The 23,634-nt window shown below is 35.5% G+C and overlaps 1 protein-coding gene and 1 long non-coding RNA gene across 5 annotated transcripts in view; both read left to right on the top strand.

Moving 5' to 3' along the window:
* Positions 1–23,634, top strand: part of RABGAP1L (RAB GTPase activating protein 1 like) — a 718,780-nt gene that overhangs the window by 209,586 nt on the left and 485,560 nt on the right. The gene's annotated exons all lie outside the window — the stretch shown is intronic.
* LOC116560308 overlaps positions 10,776–23,634 on the top strand; it is a 14,702-nt gene continuing 1,843 nt past the window's right edge. The window contains exons 1-2 of the long non-coding RNA XR_004272901.1: positions 10,776–11,705; positions 13,966–13,971. This is a non-coding gene — a long non-coding RNA (uncharacterized LOC116560308). The remainder of the gene's footprint in view (positions 11,706–13,965; positions 13,972–23,634) is intronic.

The raw sequence follows: 23,634 nt of genomic DNA, 5'->3' as shown, positions 1-23,634 counted from the left end.
GAAAGGATATCAGAGATTGAAGATCAGCTCAATGAAATAAAACAAGATGGCAAGATTAGAGAAAAAAGAGTAAAAAGAAACGAACAAAGCCTCCAAGAAATATGGAATTATGTGAAAAGACCTAATGTACATTTGATAGGTGTACCTGAAAAGTGATGGAGAGAATGAATCCAAGCTGGAAAACACTCTTCAGGATATTATCCAGGAGAACTCCCTCAACCTAGCAAGGTAGGCCAACATTCAAGTCCAGGAAATACAGAGAACACCACAGAGATATTCCTCAAGAAGTGCAACCCCAAGGCACATAATCGTCAGATTCATGAGGGTTGAAATGAAGGAAAATATGCTAAGGGCAGCCAGAAAGAAAGGTCGGGTTATCCACAAAGGGAAACCCATAAGACTCACAGAGGATCTCTTGGCAGAAACCCTACAAGCCAGAAGAGAGTCAGGGCCAATATTCAACATCCTTAAAGAAAATAACTTTCAACCTAGAATTGCATATCCAGCCAAACTAAGCTTCAGAAGTGAAGGAAAAATAAAATCTTTTAGGAATTGCTGAGAGATTTCATCAACACCAGGCCTGCCTTACAAGAGCTCCTGAAAGAAGCACCAAACATGGAAAGGAACAACCAGTACCAGCCACTCCAAAAAAAGTACCAAATTGTAAAGAGCATTGACACAATGAAGAAACTGCATCAACTAATGGGCGAAACAACCAACTAGCATCAAAATGGCAGGATCAAATTCACACATAACAATATTAACCTTAAATGTAAATGTGCTAAATGTCCCAATCAAAAGACACAGACTGGCAAATTGGATAAAAAGTAAAAACCCATTGGTGTGCTATATTCAGGAAACCCATCTCATCTGCAAGGATACACCTAGGCTCAAAATAAAGGGATGGAGGACGATTTACCAAGCAAATAGAAAAGAAAAAAAAAAAAAAAAAAAAAAAAGCAGGAGTTGCAATCCTAGTCTCTGGTAAAATAGACTTTAAACCAACAAAGATCAAAAGAGACAAGGGCATTACAAAATGGTAAAAGGATCAATGCAACAAGAAGAGCTAACAATCCTAAATATATACATACCCAATACAAGAACACCCAGTTACATAAAGCAAGTTCTTAACAACCTACAAAGAGACTTAGACTCCCACATGATAATAGTGGGAGACTTTTAACACTGCACTGTCAATATAAGACAGATCAATGAGACAGAAAATTAACAAGCATATCCAGGACTTGAACTCAGATCTGGACCAAGCAAACCTAATAGACGTTTACAGAACTCTCTACCCCAAATCCACAGAATGTACATTCTTCTCAGCACCACATCACACCTACTTCAAAATTGACCACATAATTGGAAGTAAATCACTCCTCAGCAAATGCAAAAGAACGGAAATAATAACAAACAGTCTCTCAGACCACAGCGCAATCAAATTAGAACTCAGGATTAAGAAACTCACTCAGAATAGCACAACTTCATGGAAACTGAACAACTGGCTCTTGAATGTTGACTGGATAAACAATGAAATGAAGGCAGAAATAAAGATGTTCTTTTAAATCAACTAGAATGAAGACACAATGTACCAGAATCTCTAGGACACATTTAAAGCAGTGTCTTGAGGAAAATTTATAGCAAAAAAAGCCCACATGAGAAGCAAGGAAGGATCTAAAATTGACACCCTATCATCAAAATTGAAAGAACTAGAAGAGCAAGATCCAAAAAACTCAAAAGCTAGCAGAAGACAAGAAATAATTAAGATCAGAGCAGAACTGAAGGAGACAGAGACACAAAAACTCCTTCAAAAAATTAATAAATCCAGGAGCTGGTTTTTTGAAAAGATCAACAAAATAGACCACTGGCCAGATTAATAAAAAAGTAAAGACAGAATAATCAAATGGATGCAATAAAAAACAATAAAGGGGTTATTACCACAGATTCCACAGAAATACAGACTACCATCAGAGATTACTACAAACAGATCTATGCACATAAACTAGTAAACCTGGGGGAAATGGATAAATTCCTGGACACTTGCCTCTTCCCAAGCCTAAACCAGGAAGAAGTCGAAACCCTGGATAGACCAATAACAAAGGCTGAAGTTGAGACAGCAATTAATAGCCTACCAACCAAAAAAAGCCCAGGTCCAGATGGGTTCACAGCTGAATTCTACCAAACATACAAAGAGGAGCTGGTACCATTCCTTCTGAAACTATTCCAAACAATCCAAAAAGAGGGAATGCTTCCCAAATCATTTTATGAGACCAACATCATCCTGATACCAAAACCTGGCAGAGACTCAACAAGAAAAGAAAACATCAGGCCAATATCCATGATGAACATAGATGCAAAAATCTTCAGTAAAATACTGGCAAACCAAATGCAGCAGCACATCAAAAACTTATTCATCACGATCAAGTAGGCTTCATTCCAGGGATGAAAGGCTGGCTCAACATACGCAAGTCTATAAAGGTAATTCACCATATAAACAGAACCAAAGACAAAAACCACATGATTATCTCAACAGATGCAGAGAGGGCCTTCAAAAAAATCCAACAGCTCTTTGTGCTAAAAACACTCAATAAACTAGGTATTGATGGAATGTACCTCAAAATAATAAAAGCTATTTATGACAAACCCACAGCCAATATCATACTGAATGGGCAAAAACTGGAAGCATTCTCTTTGAAATCTGGCACTAGACAAGGATGCCCTCTCTCACCACACCTATTCAATATAGTATTGGAAGTTCTAGCCAGAGCAATCAGGTAAAGAAAATAAATAAAGGGCATTCAGTTAGGAAAGGTGGAAGTCAAATTGTCTCTATTTGCAGACCACATGATTGTATATTTAGAAGACACCATTGCCTCAGCCCAAAATCTCCTTAAACTGTTAAGCAACTTCAGCAAAGTCTCAGGATACAAAAATCAATGTGCAGAAATCACAAGCATTTCTATACACCAATAACAGACTTAAAGAGAGCCAAATCAAGAACTGTCTGCCATTTACAATTGCGACAAAGAGAATAAAATACCTAGGAATACAAAAAACAAAGGATGTAAAGGACCTCTTCAAGGAGAACTACAAACCACCGCTCAAGGAAATAAGAGAGGATACAGACAGATGGAAAAATATTCAATGCTCATGGTTAGGAAGAATCAATATTCTGGATATGGCCATGCCACTCAAAGTAGTTTATAGATTCAATGCTATCCCCATCAAGCTACCTATGACCCTCTTCACAGAACTGGAAAAAGCCACCTTAAACTTCATATGGAACCAAAAGAGAGCCCGCCTAGCCAAGTCAATTCTAAGCAAAAAGAACGAAGCTGGAAGCATCATGCTACCTGATTTCCAACTATACTACAAGGCTACAGTAATCAAAACAGCATGATACTGGTACCAAAACAGAGATATAGACCAATGGAACAGAACAAAGACCTCAGAAGCAATGCCATACATCTACAAACATCTGATCTTTGACAAACCTGACAAAAACAAGCAATGGGGAAAGGATTCCCTGTTTAATAAATGGTGTTGGGAAAACTGGCTAGCCATGTGCAGAAAGCAGACACTGGACCCCTTTCTGACACCTTACACTAAAATTAACTCCAGATGGATTAAAGAATTCAACATAAGACCTAAAACCATAAAAACCCTAGAAGAAGACCTATGCAAAACCATTCAGAACACAGGCATAGGCAAGGACTTCATGACTAAAACACCAAAAGCAATGGCAACAAAAGCCAATAGACAAATGGGATCTAATTAAACTCCAGAGTTTCTGCACAGCAAAAGAAACAATCATTAGAGTGAATCAGCCAACAGCAGAATGGGAAAAAAATTTTGCAATCTACCCATCTGACTAAGGGCTAATATCCAGAATCTACAAAGAACTAAAACAGATTTACAAGAAAAGATGAACAAACCCATTCAAAAGTGCGTGAAGGATATGAATGGACATTTTTCAAAAGAAGACATATATGAGGCCAACAAACATGAAAAAATGCTCATCATCACTGGTCATTATAGAAATCCAAATCAAAATCATGTTGAGATACCATCTTATACCAGTTAAAATGGCGATCATTAAAATATCTGGAGACAGCTGGGCATGGTGGCTCACCCCTGTAATCCCAGCACTCTTGAGGCCGAGGCGGGTGGATCACGAGGTCAAGAGATCAAGACCATCCTGATCAACATGGTGAAACCCCGTCTCTACTAAAAATACAAAAAAATTAGCCGGGCATGGTGGTGCACGCCTGTTGTCCCAGCTACTTGGGAAGCTGAGGCAGGAGAATTGTTTGAACCCAGGAGGCGGAGGTTGCGGTAAGCTGAGATCGCACCACTGCACTCCAGACCGGGTAACAAGAGCGAAACTCCATCTCAAAAAAAAAAAAAGAAAAAATTCTGGAGACAGCAGATGCTGGAGAGGATGTGGAGAAATAGGAACACTTTTACACTGTTGGTAGGAGTGTAAATTAGTGCAACCATTGTTGAAAACAGTGTGGCGATTCCTCAAGGACCCAGAAATAGAAATTCCATTTGACCCAGCAATCCCATTACAGGGTATATACCCAATGAATTATAAATTGTTCTATTATAAAGACATATGTTCATTGTGGCACTGTGTACAATAGCAAAGACCTGGAACCAACCCAACTGCCCGTCGATGATAGACTGGACAAGGAAAATATGGCACACATACACCATGGAATACTATGTAGCCATAAAAAGTGATGAGTTCCGGTCCTTTGTAGGGACATGGATGAATCTGGAAACCATCATTCTCAGCAAACTGACACAAGAACAGAAAATCAAGCATGTTCTCACTCATAGGCAGGTGTTGAGCAGTGAGAACACGTGGACACAGGGAGGGGATCATCACACACTGGGGTCTGTTGGGAACTAGGATAGGGACAGCAAGGGTTAGGGAGTTGGGGAGGAATAACATGGGGAGAAATGCCAGATATAGGTGATGGGGATGGAGGCTGCAAACCACATTGCTGTGTATGTACCTATGCAACAATCCTGCATGTTCTGCACATGTACCCCAGAACCTTAAGTGCCATAAAATATATTTTTAAAAAAAGGATTGTGGTGAAAATTTAATAAGATAATTTATATAAAGCACTCAGTGCATGGCTAATACATGATAAGCACTCACCAGTGATAGGGAATGAAGAACATTATAAAGCAGTATATGCCTAAATGAAGTATGAAGTAAGCTTTCAGAAATAACATCATCAGAAAAGTACTCTAGGAAGTATAAAGATTATTGTGGGCTCTTGAGGTCTGTGCAGGTTTCAGGACGTTCATCTGAGAAGTGGGAAGGAAGAAACCAGGAAGTGTGTAACACCCTGTTATGTACTTGTACCACTATTTCATTCATTATTCATCAAACAGCGTCTCTTCTGCATCAGAGGCTACGTTAAGCACCTAGACATATATTGAAGAACAACACCTATACCTTATCCTTGAGGAGTTCACAGCCCAGTGGGGGAAGACAGTCAAAAAAACAAAGAAGTGGCAATAACATGGTTAAGTGCTGTGACACAGGTATGAGCAAAGTAACAAGTGAGGACAGAGACTGGATACAGCCATTTCTGCCTAGGAGCAGAGAATGGGAGTATGTGTTTGGGCTCAGGCAATGCCATGCATAAAGACACAGAGTTGTGAAAGGTCCTGCCATGGTCAGGGGCTGTGAGAAGTTTAGTATGACCCATGGGTTACTCTAGACTCTATAATCTAAGTTAGCATAGACAGTATCTGGGTTTTGCTCACTGCTTTAACCTTAGTACTCAACACTAGGACTGGCCTTTAGTAGATGCTAAACACTTCCTGAAGGATTTAATGGCATATGTGGAAAGCATTATGTCTAGTGCTTCCGTATGTCCTCTCCATGTAAGCCTCACAGCTTCTGTGATATGATTACCATTTTTACCATCAAAAAAAAAAAAAAAGTCTCATAGTTCCTAAATAGTGGAATCCATGAAGTAGAAAATTCCAAAACTAGAATGAAAGGGACAGCTCATTCCTATTTTTTTGTCTTGTAAAGATCCTTTAGAAGGAAAAACTCTTTATACTTTTCTGATCATCAGTTATTAAGAGTAATAAAGAAAAGGTTGAAGAAATAAAAGCACTGTCTCTTTTGTATATACTGTTCATTGTTTGGAAATGAAAATTTATTATTTAGAACTATTCTGTTTCTGTCAGGAAACATGTATAAACCTTCCAAGTCAGTGAGTAAGACAGAAATTCTGAAGTACTTAACTTCAAGTCATCTCTTAAAATGAATCTTGAGCCTTCAACCAGTCTGTTGTTACATGACTCCTGCCATTGAAGTGTAGGATACTACTGCCACGGATGAATCACTGGAAGACTTTTAGCACATGTCGCTGAAATCCTATGTCCTTCGTTGTTTACCATTCAGGTTTTTTAAATTATTCCTATTAAACTTCATTTTTCATAATGTTTGAGGTGATCTGAAAGGACAATAGAAGGATCATGACCTTGTTCCTGTGTAGAAACAAGCAAAGAGAATTTAGAGTCTCTGAAATGAATATTTCTTAATTGTTGACCTGAGGACCCACAAAGCAATAATCACATTTTCACATATTCTTAGCCATTTGAAATTGGGATTTTATATGTTTCAGGGCAACTCAAATTTTATGTAGCATGATAGAACTATATGTGTACTTTCAGTAATTATATGACGTGGTATAGTTTACCTATTAGATCTGTTGGTTTGTATAACATAGCAAATATTAGACCATAGGTGTGCTTTTTTGTAAAAATGGTTTTATATTTAATATATATATACCTCATACTTTGTTGAAATCAAAACAAGCTTTTAACTGATAAGCTTTTAGAAATATCATCCTGAGCTGTTTCTGTCTACCACTTGAATTTCTGTTTTTCTCCCAAATGAATCTTCTCTTCCAAAAGTGTGTGTGTGTGTGTGTGTGTGTGTGTGTGTGTGTGTGTGTGTGTGTGTATATACCATTTATTTTCTTTCTTTTTTTTAAGAGACAGGGTCTCACCATGTTGCTCAGGCTGGAGTGTGGTGGCTCTTCACAGGTGCGATCATAGCACACTGCAGTTTATTAGTTTAAAAGGATTTAAATGCTAATGTTTGATGTGATCTTGGAACATTATCTCAACTTTCTAAGCCTCAGTTTTATCATTTTTAAAGCAGACTTAATAGTAGTGTCTACTGGGATTTTTGTGTGAATTACCTAAAATGATAAAGTGCTTGACATATAGTAAATACTCAAGATTAGCTTCTGCTTTTTATCAATATGATATCACATCATGAACAACAGTAATAGTAATGATAACAGTAATAATGGATATTCGTGTAAGGGTATGTTTCTAATTTAATACATGTGTTATATAACTTCCACTTACACAGTTTTTATAAGATCACATGATGTGTGTAAGAGTTGATTAAACTGAAATATGAAGTGTCAGATTTGTATTTTTCTGGTTTTTGGGTCTCTTTCTGGTTGATGAATATCATGGAGTATTTGGATTCTAAAATTTGACTTTGTATTGGTTATATGAATTATTATTTTAGTGACTATGCAAATTGAACTATATCATAAAGTCAAATGATATTCTATAAAAATCACTTCTAAATACTATGTGATACAATCAAGACTGCAAAGCAGGTATTATTCTCATACACTTATTAATTCGCTTATCATTCAATAACTCTTGATTGATCAACTTTTATGGGCTAGGCTTTCTATTGTTTCTAGGGCTATGCAGATAAAAAGAGTTCACACCCTTGAGGAGTACAGCCTATGGAAAGTCAGGCTTATGCACTGATAGATAACTTTATTATGATACAAGTTAGAGTAAGTATCTTAATCAAATGTGTAGAATTCAGAAGAGATAGTGACAGCTCTGCTTGAGTAAGCCAGGGGAGACTTCACAGGGGAGAGAATATCTGAGGTGGGACTTGAATATTTCTGAGCAGGATAGGAGAGGGCATATAGCATAGGGAGAGGCTTATGTAGTTTTTCAGCTTCCATTTAATGAGTTAGCTTGGGTTATCCAGGGAGCCTTTGAGAGTGAAATCCCTTCCTTCCCCTACTCTCAGCCCCATTGGCCAGCTTCATCTACTATTTATGCGTCAATGCGTGTTTCCTTGTTAAATGGAAACCTAATATAAGTTTATTCTTGTTAGAACAAATACGTATCATGATAAACCTCAGGAAATATATGTCATATCAAAATGATATCATAAAATATTTAATTGGTCATCTTGGGTTGATATAATGCAATTTTAATCAATTAAAGCATCTATTCAGTTAATGTTTAAGTACCTATTGCATTCCAGGTACTGTGCTAGGATGGTAATACACGTTAGCTTTTAAAATTAATTAACTGAAAAAATAACGATTGACTAAAGTAAAACAATATAAACTTGTAAAGAAGCAGCACTGTTTTATAAACTCCAGAGAGCATTTGTTCAAACCTGTATCAGAGAGCAAAAAGGGCAATAGTTGCAAATATCAACTTGGTAGTTGCTGTCAAAAATTGTTTTTGAAATTAAAAAAAACTGCAAGAGTGGCCCATTTTAAGATTCTGAAAATTCTCTGCTTTCTTCAGCATTATATGGACAGATAAATTTTCCCTGCATTTATTCATGTCAGATTACTGGTACTGCTCAGAGTAAAGCCTGTCTTCTTTCTGTTCTCCAGTGTATTATTGTAGCAGATGGCTTTTAATAAAACATTTAGCTAAAGAAGAATTTTTACTCTAGGTTGGTGGAATGTATTATAATGATAATGGAAATTCTCAAGAGGAGATGTTTAATTTGGTATTCTTCTTTCTATTGAATAACATTTAGTGAAGATTTAATTGAAAAGTCAAATTATGGTATCTGTCACATCGTTTTTTATTTGATAAGTTTCAAAACTAAATTAAACCCTGTAGGTCATATAACCAAGTAAATATTTGCTTTTTCTTTACATGGTTTACTTTTTAAAAATTTAAGGCAGTTTATTAGTCAAATAACATTCAGTACTAGATTTCATTGAGAGTCAGAGCATTGCTTAATTATAGGGCTGCTCTGTTCTCTCATCACCTTATCTAGGTGTAGGCATTGAGTTTTTTGATAGAATGAGGTTATTTCAGCTGTGTCTGTACCATTGGTATTTATAAAAACCACAGGCTGTTGTATAAAAACTACATTACTGATTTAAAATTTACAAAGATTTCTTCAGAAAATTTATAGTTACAAAAAATTTACTAACCAAAACAATGAGGCAGGGAAGGAGAATAAAGAGTACTCGCTGTGTTGTAATGTAAATGCCTTGAATATGTAGGCACTGGAAGGTCTTTACTAAAATAAACTAAGAATTGGCTCAGTACAGTGGCTCACACCTATAATCCCAGCACTTTGGGAGGCCGAGGCCCGCTGATTGCTTGAGCCTAGGAGTTTGAGACCAGCCCGGGCCACATGGTGAAACCCCGTCTCTACTAAAAATAAAAAAAATGAGCTGGGCTTGGTGGCACATGCTTGTAGACCCAGCTACTTGGCAGGCTAGGGTAGGAGGATCACTTGAGCCCAGGAGGCAGAGGTTGCAGTGAGCTGAGATCACACCACTACACTCCAGCCTGCCGGACGGAGCAAGGCCCTATCTCAAAAAACGAACAAACAAACAAACAAACAAACAAACAAACACCCTAAGAATTACTGAAAGAGATTTTTAAAGAAAATATACAATTTGTTTTCTCTTTTCTTGCAAATTGTACATTTGCTTATGGTTATTTTTTACAGGATAATTTAAATCAAAGTTTCTTTTTTTTTTTTTTTTTTTTTTTGAGACGTAGTCTTGCTCTGTCACCCAGGCTGTGGCAGTGGCACGATCTCTGCCCACGGCATCCTCCGCCACCCGGGTTTAAGTGATTCCCCTGCCTTAGCCTCCTGCGTAGCTAGGACTACAGGTGCGCACCACCACACCTGGCTAATTATTTTTGTATTTTAGTAGAGATGGGGTTTCACCATGTTGGCCGGGATGGTCTTGATCTCCTGACCTCGTGATCCGCCTGCCTCGGCTTCCCAAAGTACTGGGATTACAAGCATAAGCCACCACGCCTGGCCTCAGATTTTCTTAATCCTCATCCTTTGAGATCTTTCATTTACTGTCTATATAAGGGTGATATCTACATGTATAAAAACTATAATTATCCGTGAATTTGAGAACTAATAGTTTTCCTCTCAACTCTCCAACAGTTTGTATAAAAAGTTAAAAATATATTCTAAGTATTTTCATGTACTTAAGTGACATATTCTATTGTTAGTAACAAATGTAGTTTTTGTTATCCTTCAAATGTGTTTAATAGTTTTCAGGTAAATTAAGGAAAATATAATTTTCTAATATTACTTTCATTTTCATCTTATGGAATTAGAGTAGGAGTATACAGTTTTGAGGAAAGATGTTAGAGGTTATTGTTGAGCGTAGATTATTTTATGGCTTACATGGTTCACTTTTTAAAAATTTAAGACAGTGTGTTAGCCAAATAACACTCAATGCTAGATTTCATTGAGAGTCAGAGGATTGCTCTGTTCTTTGTCTTCACCTTGTGTAGTTGTAGTTGTATTAATCAGTAATAAAATCAGTACTTGCCTGGGCATAGTGGTTCACGTCTATAATCTCAACACTCTGGAAAGCCAAGGCAGGAAGATCTCTTGAATCCAGGAGTTAAGGACCCTGTCTCTATAAAAAATACAAAAATTAGCTGGGTGTGGTAGCACATGCCTATGGTCACAGCTACTTGGGAGGCTGAGGTGGGAGGATCACTTGAGTCCAGGAGGCTGCAGTGAGCTGTGATTGTGCCATTTGCCATTTTAATGGCAAAACCCGCAATTACTCTTGCACCAACCTCATCTCCTATTTTCAAAAGCCTGGAATTACACTCCTGGATTCCAATTTCATAACTTTATTGACATTAGCGCATATTTGTAGAACATACTTATATTTCATTGAGTCATATGGTGAGGTTAGTTTTCTCTAGGGATTTCACTTTGTCTTTGATTTACTTTTGTATTTAAATTTAGGGAATTTATGTTTAGATGTATTTACTATTGATTAGGGCTGAGGTAAAAAAAGGGATAGGCAGCTGATACCCATGAGGTAGGTGTCAAAAGTTTCTCTTCCTGACTCTTGCCTCAACATGTCATACATTTCTGCACATGTTTTGGTAATGGTTCCATTTTGCAGCCTCTTAACTTGATTGTTTCGTAATCTGTTTCTCAGTATCTTCTTGCACTTTTGTGTCTCTTTTTTTTTTGTCTCTCCATTATATCTTCCATTCTCTTTTTTATCTGCCTCCCTTTCTTAATTGTCCAAAATGTAGAGTTGACTCTTGAAGAATGCAAGGCTTAGTGGCTGGTTTCCACCTCAAGGCCGTTGAAAAATTGTGTATAACCTTTTACTACCCATAGACCTAACTACTAATAGACTATTGTTGAGCGGAAGCCTTACCAGTAACATAGTCAGTTAACACATATTTTGTATTATGCAAAAAGCACAAAGATTCTGCATGTGCTGATGTAGCTGCATTGACAGTTTCATGAATTTTCTCTTTTAATTATAATTATTATTTTTTTTTACTATGGTCCTTTTGCTGAATTCATTTATCTTGAAATGGTGCACATCCACAGCTGTAGACTTCAATCTGTGGTATTGACTCAGATTTCAGCTTTTTCTTGTAATGTTGTGACTTTACTGTGCTTCTTGAAAGCACTTTCAGCTGCACTGGTGTCACTTCATATGGGTCTCATGGTGTTATTCAAGTTTTATGGTATTGGACTAAACAATGAGATATATGTGAGAACCATGATCACTTTTTACAATGACAAAATGTACTGGAGAGATGAAATGCTCACATGGAGATGATTAGCGTTATACAGCATTTCAGGCAGATAGACTCACCACAATAGCAACCCAAGATGGGGTTGACAATTTTACAGTTGTATAGTATGTACCACATTTAATTTTATATAGTTATGATATAATGCTGCATCTTTATGTTTGTTTTGTTTTTTTTTTAAATCTTATTTTAGATTCGGGGGTACATATGCAGGTTTGTTTGATGTATGTATTGTATGATGCTGAAGTTTTGGGTGTGAATGATCCTGGCACTCAGGTACTGAACATAGTACCCAGTACTTAAGTTTTCAACCCTTGTCTCCTTGCCTTTAGTCTCCGGTGTCTGTTGTTGCCATCTTTATGTCCATGAATACCCAATGTTTACCTCCTGCTTATAAGTGAGAATATGTGGCACTTGGTTTTCTGTTTTTATGTTAATTTGGTTAGGATAATGTCCTCCAGCTGCATCCACATTGGTGCACAGGACATAATTTCATTCTTTTCTGTGGCTGCATAGTATTCCATGGTGTATATGTACCACGTTTTCTTTTTCCAATCTACTGTTGATGGGCACTTGTATTGATTCCATGTCTTTGCTGTTGTGAATAGTGCTGCAGTGAACATGGGAGCATGTGTGTCTTTTTGATAGAAATATTTTTTTCTTTTGGATATATATCCAGTAATAGGATTGCTGGATTGAACTGGGTACAATGGTAGTTATTTGAGAAATCTCCAAACTGCTTTCCACAGTGGCTGTAGTAATTTACATTCCCACCAACAGTGTATAAGTATTAATTTCTCTTTCTCTGTAGCCTTGCCAGCATCTGTTATTTTTTTGACGTTTTAGTAGTAGCCACTTTGACTAGTAGGAAGTAGTTTCTCATTGTGGTTTTGATTTGCCTTTCTCAGATTAGTGATGTTGAGCATTTTTTCATGTTTGTTGGCTGCTTGTCTTCTTTTGAGAGGTGTCTCTTCATGTTATTTGCTCACTTTTTAATGGGGTTGTTTTGTGCTTGTTTAATTTTTTAAGTTCCTTAAAGCTTCTGAATATTAGACCTTTGTCAGATACATAGTTTCTGAATATGTTCTCCTATTCTGTAGGTTTTCTGTTTACTCCGTTGATAGTTTCTTTTCCTGTGCAGAAGCTCTTCAGTTTAATTAGGTCTCACTTGTTAATTTGTTTTCTTGCAATTGCTTTTGAGGGTTTAGTCATAAATTATTTCCCAAAGCTGATGTCTAGAATGGTGTTTCCTAGGTTTTCTTCTAGATTCTTATAGTTTGAGGTATTACATTTAAAATTTTAATTTATCTTGAGTTAATTTTTGTCTATGGTGACAGATAGGGTCCAGTTTCTTTCTTTTGCATAATGTGTGGCTAAGTCTTTTTACCATTTATTGAAGAGGGAGTCCTTTCCCTATTGTTTATTTTTTGTTGACTTTGTTGAGGATCAGGCTTTTGTTGACTTCGCTGTAGATGTGTGGCTTTTTTCTGGGTTCTCCATTCTTTTGGCTTATGTATCTGTTTTTGTGCCAGTATCATGCTGTTTTTGGTTAATGTAGCCTTATATATAGTTTGAAGTCAGGTAATGTGATGCCTCTAGCTTTGTTCTTTTGGTTTAGAATGCTTTGGCTGTTCGGGCCCTTTTTTGGTTCCATTTGGATTTTAGAATTTTTTTTTTCTAGTTTTGTGAAAACTAACGTCAGTAGTTAAATAGAAATAGCACTCAATCTCTAGCTTTCTTTGGACAGTATGGCCACTTTAATGGAATTGATTCTTCCAATCTTTGATTATGGAATTTTTTGTTTGTTTGTTATTTCTGATTTCTTTGAGCAATGTTTTGTAGTTCTCCTTATAGAAATCTTTTACCTCCTATGTTAGATATATTCCTAGGTATATTTGTGTGTGTGTGTTTGTGTGGCTAATTGTGGGATTGTGTTATTGATTTGCCTCTCAGCTTGAACAATATTGCTGTATAGAAATGCTACTGATTTTTGTACACTGATTCTATATCTTAAAACTTTTCTGAAGTCATTTATCAATTCCGGGAGCCTTCTGGCAGATTCTTTAGGGTTCTGTAGTATAGGATCAAATTATCAGTGAAGAGAGATCATTTGACTTCTTATTTTCCTATTTGGGTGCTTTTCTTTGTCTTGCCCAATTGTTCTGGCTAGGACTTCCATTATTATGTTGAATAGAAGTGATGAGAGTGGGCATCCTTGTCTTGTTCATTCTCAAAGGAATGCTTTCAGTTTTTACCTGTTCAGTATGATGTTTGCTATAATGGTTCCTGTTATTTTGAGGTATGCTCCTTCGATTCCTAGTTTCTTGAGTATTTTTATCATGAAGCGGTGTTGGATTTTATATAAAGCTTTTTTTCATATCTATTGAGATGATCACATGGCTTTTAAAAAAATTCTGCTTCAGTGTTCAATCAAATTTATTAACTTTTTGATATGCTGTTGAATTTGGTTTGTTAGTATTTTGTTGAGGATATTTTCATCTATGTTCACTAGAGATATTGGCCTATAGTTTTCTGTTTCTGTTGTGTCTTTGCTAGGTTTTTCATATCACATCAGTGCTGACTCTGATTTTATTTACTTCAAAGTATTTTTTGATTTCTGCCGTAATTTCATTGTTTAGCCAAAAGTCATTCAGGAGCACGTCTTTTAATTTCTATGTAATTGTGTGATTTTGAGAGAGCATTTTGATACTGATTTCTATTTGTATTCCACTCTGGTCCAGGAGTATGATTTGTATGATTTTCATTTTTTTTAAATTTATTGAGACTTGCATTATGGCTGAGCATGTGATTGATCTTGAAGCATGTTCTGTGTGCAGATGAGAAAGATGTATATTCTGCGGTTGATGGGTGAAGTATCACGTAGATGTTTATTTGGTCTAACTGGACAAATGTCAAGTTTAAGTTCAGAATTTCTTTGTTCGTTTTCTGCTTTGATGATGTGTCTAATGTTGTCAGTGGGGTGTTGAAGTTCCCCACTCTTCATGTGTGGCTAAGTCTTTTCGTAGGTATAGACACACTTGTTTAAGAATCTTCGGTATTCCAAACTTGGGTGCATATATATTTAAGATAGTCAAGTCTTCTTGTTGTATTGAACTCCTTATTATCATGTAATGCCTTGTTTACTTTTACTTTTGTTGGTTTAAAGTCTGTTTTATCTAATGCAAGAATAGCCACCCTAACCTGTTTTTATTTTCCATTTGCATGGTAGATCTTTCTCCATCCCTTTATGTTGAACCTTTGGGTGTTATTATGTGTGAGATGGAGTCTCTTGAAGACGGCACATGTATGGATCTTTTTATCCAATTTGTGACTGTGCTTTTTAAGTAGGGTGTTTTGACCATTTGCATTCAGTATTAATATTGATAATGTGAGATTTTGATGCTATCATAAAGTTGTTAGCTGGTTGCTTTGTAGTTTCTATTGCATTGTTGCCTGATAGGGTCTGTGGGCAAAGTACTTAAGTGTGTTTTTGAGTAGGAGGTATCTTTCCTTCAATTCCATGTATAGAAATCTCTTAAGGATTCCTTGTAAGGCTGGTTTAGTGGTAATGAATTCCCTTAGCACTTGCTTGTCTGGAAAAGGTTTTATTTCTCTTTTGCTTATGAAGCTTAGCTTGGCGGAATATGAAATTCTTAGTTGGAATTTTTTTTCTTTAAGAATGCTGAAAATAGGCCCCCAATCTCTCCTAGCTTGTAATTTTTCTGATGAGAAGTCCACAGTTAGCTTGATGGAGTTCCCTTTGTACATGATATGACCTTTTTCTCTAGATGTCTTTAAAATTTTTTTCTTTAGTATTGACCTTGGACAGCCTTGTGACTGTATACCCTGGTGATGCTCATTTTGTGTACTATCTCACAGATGTTTTCTAGATTTCTTATATCTGGATGTCTACCTCTCTAGCAAGATTGGGGAATTTTTCTTGAATTATTCACTCAAATATGTTTTTTAGATTGTTTACTCTTTCTCTTTTTCTCTTTTCTCAGGAATGCCAGTAATTCATAGATTTGGTCATTTTACATAATCCTGTTTTTATCAAAGACTTTGTTCATTCTTGAAAATTATTTTTTCTTTATTTTTGTTGACTGTATTAATTCAATGCACTGGTCTTTAAGCCCTGAGATTCTTTCCTTAGCTTGGTCTCTTCCGTTACTAATGCTTTCAATTGTATTTTGAAATTTCTTAAGTGAATTTTTAAATGACTGAAGCTCTCATTGATTTTTTTTTAAAGATGTTTATCTCTTCTCATTTCCTGGCTTGCTTTAGAAGTTTCTTTGGAAGACAGCAAATCACACTGCCACGTGTGTACCTATGCAACAATTTTGCATGTTCTTCACATGTACCCCAGAACCTAAAATGCAATAAAATAAATAAATGGGAAAAAATAAATAAATAAATAAATAAATAAAAATTAAAAAAAAAAAAAGAAAGAGAATGATAAATTTGGCTATGTAAAAATGAAAACCAAAAGATGAAAAATTATTTCCTCAATTTTCTTACTAGCTTCTGATTTTAAGTGAAATATAAAACCTTGTTTGTTAAAGGCGTGTAACACTGGTGTTCTTACGTGGAGAATGCAGACCTCAGCATAATGTTGTTTAAGACATTTTATCAGAATGGGAGCATTGTTTTCCTTCTGCGTAAGTGAACAATAAATACTATGTGTGAGAATGAAAAAAAAAAAAAAAAAAAAAAAAAAAAAAAGAAGAAGTTTCTTTGGGTTGATTTTCAACTTTGTCCTGGATCTTACTGAGCTTCCTTACAATCCATGCTTTGAATTCTTTCTGTCATTTCTGAGTTTCCATTTTGGTTAGCAACCATTGCTTGACAGCTTTAGGGTGATCCCTTGGAGGTGTCAGTACTTTGAGATTTTTCATGATGGCAGAATTCTTGTACTGGTGCCTTCTCATTTGGAGACACTGGCACTTCTAATTTTTGTCATTTTCTCACAGGTAGGATTTTTTTCTTTCTTTGTTTCCCTGTAATGTTATTTTATTTTCTTTCCTTTTCTCTGTCCTCTACCCTTCCCTGTGGGTGAGAATGTAGAGAATTCTGGTTAGGTTCTTTGGCTTTGCTTCTATAGCCCTATGTACTGCTTTTGGCAGGTTTTATATTGGGCTGTGTAGTTTGATGTACAAGCCAGTAGATGGTGCTTATATGGTGGCCAATGCAGTTGGGTATATACTTGATTCTTGTTTATTTTCGGAAGCTCTCTGTTGTGTCAGGCAGTGTACTGATTGTTTGAATGCACAGTGGTCTGAGCTCCCTGCTTAGCTGCCATGGGGTAGGGGCCATGAAGGGCACAGATAGACAAGCACATCTACCCACACATCCCCTGACAGCCGGCACTTAAATTTCTCTCAACTGTGAATGGCACCATGTATGGTTTATAAGTGTTTGTATATGTAAATTTGGATAAATCATAATTTTTAATGATAGACTTGTATATATTTGATGGCAGAAAATTATCACAGACTAGTAGCTACATATATTTCATGCATTCATGACATATATTTTTCTTAATTTTTTTTGGTATTTCTAGGCCACATGGTTTGCATGTTTTTCATGTTGTCACAGATCTTCAAAAATTTTCCCAATTTAGTTTTAGGAAAAAATCCACAAATAAGTGGACCCATTCATTTCAAACTCATGTTGTTCAGCAGTCAAATGTAGTCCTGAAAAGCAATATTCATTATTTGTTATTTTATATTTGCTGGGTTTTATTTTCCCTTTCAATTTCTCAGATTAGTCTCCTTTTCAGTTGTATGACTTTTAATTGATTTTTAAATTGACAGGATAGTATGCTGTGTAGTCATAGAGAAACTATGTTGTTTTGTTGTGCCTTGTATGCCCAGAGCCATGTAAGTAAGCATTGAATGACTATAAATTAAACTCTATAGGTCATTGCTCCATGAATTTTTTTTTTAAAGGAGGAGTTAATTGTATATGGTACTGTAATGGAAGAATTTGATTTGAAGTTATAAATTTTGGTTTATTTTATAGAAAACGTTAAGTCATATACCATAGCTGATTAATTGAAGTCTTACTTTTTTTCATCACATTTAATGAGTGGTTCCTACTGACCAGAACAAACTAGTTTTTTTCACTACCGTTACTTCATTTTACTTATTACTTATGAAATAGAAATGTAATTGCTAAGATGCACACTGGAAAATATGACCTATCATACATCTCCTATTGAAAACTAGTTTCCTAGTTTCTACTGCCTTTTTCTATCAAACAGAACAAACTAAATGGAAAATCCATTTAATGGAACGCCACTGAGTAAATTTAAGATTATTGTTGGCCTTGGAAAAATTCAGTTCCTCTGTGAAATTTCTTGAGCTTCTTCAAAAAGATTCTATATAAATACCACGTTGGGGATATTGATACTGTAAAATCTTTTTAGACTTCAAAGTTTTATTCCATAAACTGGCTTGTGATTTAATTAATATATTGTTCTTTTAACATTATTCATTAGATTGTTTCAAATTAAGTATTTCAATCAATTTAATATGTTGCAATGTTAAAATAATAATTATACCCTTTTATTAGAATTCTTTATTTCGTTCCTTTTTCCCTGTAGCAAATCTTTGTTTTCTAGATTAACAATTTATTTTATCAGTAATGCTTCCATTAATCACACAATAGACTTTTTTTTACATACAAACGTTTTTATTCCTAATGAGTGATGAATAGACTCAGTAAAAGTTGCTCAAAATGTTTTTGCTGGTGGATTGGAATATCATGGATATACATACTTTTTTCCACAGGAGAGAGCTTTAATTGTTACTAAAGTCAGGATAATTCAGTCACTTCTGTACTTTGAGAAGCTGATTTCTGACATGTTTATGAAAACTGCTTAATCCTTTAATAGGTGACTAAGTTTTTGAAGACAGCATCGTGACGCTTGATACCTGCAAAAATGATGTAAAAAGGAGCAATTTTCATTTTACTCTTTATATCTTCAGTTCTGGTGTGAAGTAGAATAGCAGTTTTGGATTGAAAGCTCATCTTAATTTTTCTACCCATCTGTCTAGTTGGTATTTAGATACTCTAAGTCAGGCTCCATTTCTTCATAGAGATTCTTTAATCGATGTTATTGTAGCTTTCTTTCTTTACTTTCCAGGGACCTCAGATCTTATTTTCAAAGCTCAAATATTTGCAGGGGTGATGTGGGTATGTTTACAAAATTTTTGACTCACTCAGTCCTGTAAATCTAACCTTGCATTCAAAAGGCTAATTGATCTTTATTTTATGCTATTTAAAATCAAGATTTTCTGCATAAACTATACCAGAACCTTAAATTAAGTATTTAAGGAATTTCCCTAGATAATTTACATTTTTTTTTTTTCCTATTTGGCCAGATGATATGTCTCTTGCTGTGAGCTGCAGTTTTTCCAACTCACTTCTGCTGTGACAGACCCTATCCCATTTGAACAGAAAATAGATTGAGCTTAATACTAGGAAAAAGATTATGCTTAACTATGACTCTGAAGAGAATCATTGTTCATCCCAGTGGCACACTGTAGTCTGCATTAAGTGTTCTGGGACTAATTAATCAGGAAACAACTGTTATTAAAAAAGAAACTGCTCATCAGCTGCCTGCTTGGGCTATTCTACAGAAAGAAATTGTAGACTGGTTACTTGGACTTCATCGTCTAGCATCATTCTCTAATCGCCTATGTCCCAGTTAAAAGAGGTAATTTAAGGATTTTTAGCAGACCTTATTTTGTGGTGATAAACTTTAATATTAATGAACTTATTGAGTGTAAATTAACATAGAAACAATAATATTGGGCTCGAATATTTTGGTCAATCTGGAAGGCTTCTCAACTTCTAATCTTACCACGTTTTTAATTCTGGAACAAGCCATGCTGCTTAAATATAATCCTAGTAGACAGCATTTGAGTGTGTATGTAAATATATGTAAACAAACATGTATGTATTTGCCATGCAGGATGAAAATTTAAAAATCTATTAATGAATTCATTTATGTAAATCATATTGGCATTTCTAACTTACTGATTCACTGGTTTATTTGGCTTAAGTAAAGTCTTAGAGAATTGCTATATAATGGAGTATTTTAACTTAAGATTATGTGCATTATGTATGTGTTATATGTGTTGTTTCCCAGACTGGTTTGTGTTTGTAAGATGATTATTATATCTAAGATTTGAGGTGTTTCTTAATTTACCAAATGGGAATTGATTATAAACTACTAATGAGAATTTTATAATTGTTCTTGATGTTGCTTTTGTTAATTTTACCTCTTCTTTTTTGATATTTACCCTAATACATATACAGTATCACAAGTTTATTAGTTTCTAAAATAAGCAAGTAGTTAGATGAATTGCCAAGGTTTTTGCCATTACTTTCAGTGGCAAAAACTGCAATTACTTTTACATGAACCTAATAAGAACTAGAAAGCTACTCTCAGTGAAGACTGGAATTGTAACTTATTCTTCTTGTATCCTTCCCACCCTTCTGTCCCCAACCACTGGCACATAATACACTCTGAGCGTGTTTTTATGAAGCCAATCTGAACTGTGGCCTTTGGGGGATTAATTTATTCTGTGCTATTGTAATATTTCAAATCAGTTGTAGTTCAAGATGCTAAATCTTGTACAAATGATGCTGCAATACAGTCTAATGTTTACAGACTTCATGGCCCACTTAGTCAGGACAACCAATCTTGTGAATGTGGGGAGTGATTGCTTTTTAATAGGTAGATACAGTTCTATTCGCTTGTTTGTTTACAAGTAAGAAAGTTATTAAATGCCCAACTTATTTTATATGTGATGTTCTAATGGAAACAAGACAATATCTTGAACAAGAGCAGTGGTAAAGCCTAGAGCCATGGGGTTTTTTCAAGTTTTATATCTCTGGGCTTATTTTTTTAAATAGTTTGTTTTGAACTTTGGGTATATAGATTAGTGTTAATTTCTATAACTTAATTAAACAAATATTCACCTTACTGGAAGTATGGTTGTGTGTGCATTTAACAGTCATTTTAAGAATTACGTATTAATTTACTTTTGTGACTTGGTGGAATATATTGATTTCAAATAATAATATTACAGTTAACATAGAAGTCTAAAAGCTTAATTACTCAGCCCAAGTCAAATAGAAAATGTGTTTTAGAACTGGCAATAGAAATTGGAGTTATTAATAATTTATCTATGATTTCTAACTCTCTTTTTTCTTTTTTGATATGGAGTCTTGATGTCACCCAGGTTGGTGTGCAGTGGCGCAGTCTCAGCTCACTACAACCTCCACCTCACAGGTTTCTGCCTCAGCTTCCCAAGTAGCTGGGACTACAGGTGTGTGCCACCACACCTGGCTAATTTTTTGTATTTTTAGTAGAGACAGGGTTTCACCTTGTTAGCCAGGATGATCTTGATCTCCTGACCTCATGATCTGTCTGCCTTGGCCTCCCAAAGTGCTGGGATTACAGGTGTGAGCCACTGCGCCCAACTCTAGCTCTCTTTTTAATGTTTCCCACTGAACATTACTTAGAGCACAATACCATAGATAATTTTTGTTATATTGTAATAAAATTGCAAGAGACTATCAAAGTTTTCTTTAATAGTACTTCCACAGACTAAACACCAAAAGGCGACCTACTGGCTTTCCAGAGTTGAAATTTCACATGCTGAGGCATGACTGCACATATGCAGAACTTGTTTTGCTTATTGGTTGTGTTGCTCACCGATGCTTAGTTAACTGTCCTCCTTGGTGTACATAAGGCAATGGATGAAAGCTGTACATCACTCCAAAATGATGCTGAACTGATTCCAGTTTGACACTTGAATTACCTCCTTTCCTAAGGTAACATGTGATGTTCAGTTTCAATGAGGTAGTAGGTATTATTTTGACATATACTGTTTATGGAACTCAATGTAGAATTATTTTTTACCATATAGGAGGAAAAATTATCTTGTTGCTAAATTCTATCCAGTTTAGACCAGTTCAGTGGTGTCTTGAGTCACTGGACAATTCTTGAATGTAAGGTTCGTGTGGTGACACATTAATGCTTTGAGAGAATGGTTAAAATTAAATCATAATGATGTCTTTTTATTTTGGAGATAGAGATATTCTGTAAGAATGCCTGCAGCAGTGAAGTGTCCTTGAAATATGAGGGAAACACATGTCTTACCTTGGTAATCTTAATGGTTCTTTAAGGATTCCATGATGCTTGAGGGACATTCCAAGAAATTTTTAATGAGTCCTTAGTCACATGAAAATATGGCAGGAAAACGATATGCCAACACTTTGTCATTTTAATCTTATGTATTGTCTACATTTAGAATACAGGTGGGGCATGGTGGCTCATGCCTATAATCCCAGCACTTTGGGAGGCTGAGGCAGATGAATCACTTGAGGTTAGGAGTTCGAGACCAGCCTGGACAATATGGTCAAACCCTGTCTCTACAAAATATAAAAATTAGCCAGGTGTAGTGGCATGTGCCTATAATCTCAGCTGTTCAGGAGGCTGAGGGAGGAGAATTGCTTGAACCTGGGAGGTGGAGGTTGCAGTGAGCTGAGATCGCGCCACTGTACTCTAGCCTGGGCAACAGAGTAAAACTCCATCTCTAAATGAATAAATAAATTAAGAATACAATCTAAGGTACCAATTCCATACCTTCTTCAAGTCTTGATTTAATGGTTAGAGCACTTAGTTTGCGATAATCTATTCTTGGTTTATTTGCATTCAGTTTTAATTTTACTGTTGCCTCTTATCTGCCAGAAACATTACCTAAGACAGGTCTCAAATTGCATTCAAATGTGCATTCAAACCACCTACAGATCTTGTTAAAATGCAGATTCAGTAGATCTGGGATAGAGCTTGGGATTCTCATTTTGAACAAGCTATCAGGCGATGTCAGCACTACTGCTAGTTACGGATCTCACTTTGAAGCAAGGGTCTAGGTCATAGACTAAACTCTAGAATGTTTCTAAAAATTTTTTGGATTATTATTAGCTTAGTGAATTCATGTGATTACTTCTGGCTCACTTTAGTTTTAAGAAAATAAATGTGCTAAAAAGCTACAGTACATTTTACTATTTTCTATAAAATATTTTTAAAAATTTTCTGTAACTATAGTTTGCTTTCATTATAAAAGAGTTCATAGCATCATTTATTGTTATAAAAAGATTGACAGAAAAAAACAATATAATTTAAATCAATATAATTACAGTTCTCTATCAAAAGTATATTATGTAAATAACTATATAATGAACTATGAAAGTGGGCTAAAGATACTTGCCTTATAAGGTTTAAGTTATTTTTTCTTAATTTGTGCTTTATGTAACAACTAAATAATCTGATGTTTGTCTTTTATGTGATGTGAAAATAGGAAGAAAAGTCAGAGAATCAAAGAAGTAGATAATGATTCTTCTGAATGTTTTTTCTCTGAGGTTTTGGCTGTCCACTTTCATTTTTAATTCAGGCTTCTGCTTTAACTTTTCACATGTATAGAGGCATTTAGAGGAAGATAAGTTTTGTTTCCCGTTCCTTCTCTCGGATTATATTGAGAGAAGAGGGCTTTAATGAAAAAGCCAACCACATTAATTTAAAATGTTCTGTCATGGAGCTAGTAGTTAAACAGAGTTTACAGTTCTTGGAGGCTCAACTTTCTTTCTTTCTTTTCTTTTCTTTTCCTTCCTTCCTTCCTTCCCTCCCTCCCTCCCTCCCTCCTTCCTTCCTTCCTTCCT

This window comes from Sapajus apella, unplaced genomic scaffold (assembly GCF_009761245.1).
Source record: "Sapajus apella isolate SASKATOON/1434 unplaced genomic scaffold, GSC_monkey_1.0 scaffold25, whole genome shotgun sequence".
NCBI lineage: Eukaryota > Metazoa > Chordata > Mammalia > Primates > Cebidae > Sapajus > Sapajus apella.
Note: the sequence above shows the minus strand (reverse complement) of the source record. Positions and strands in the feature narration are given on the sequence as shown.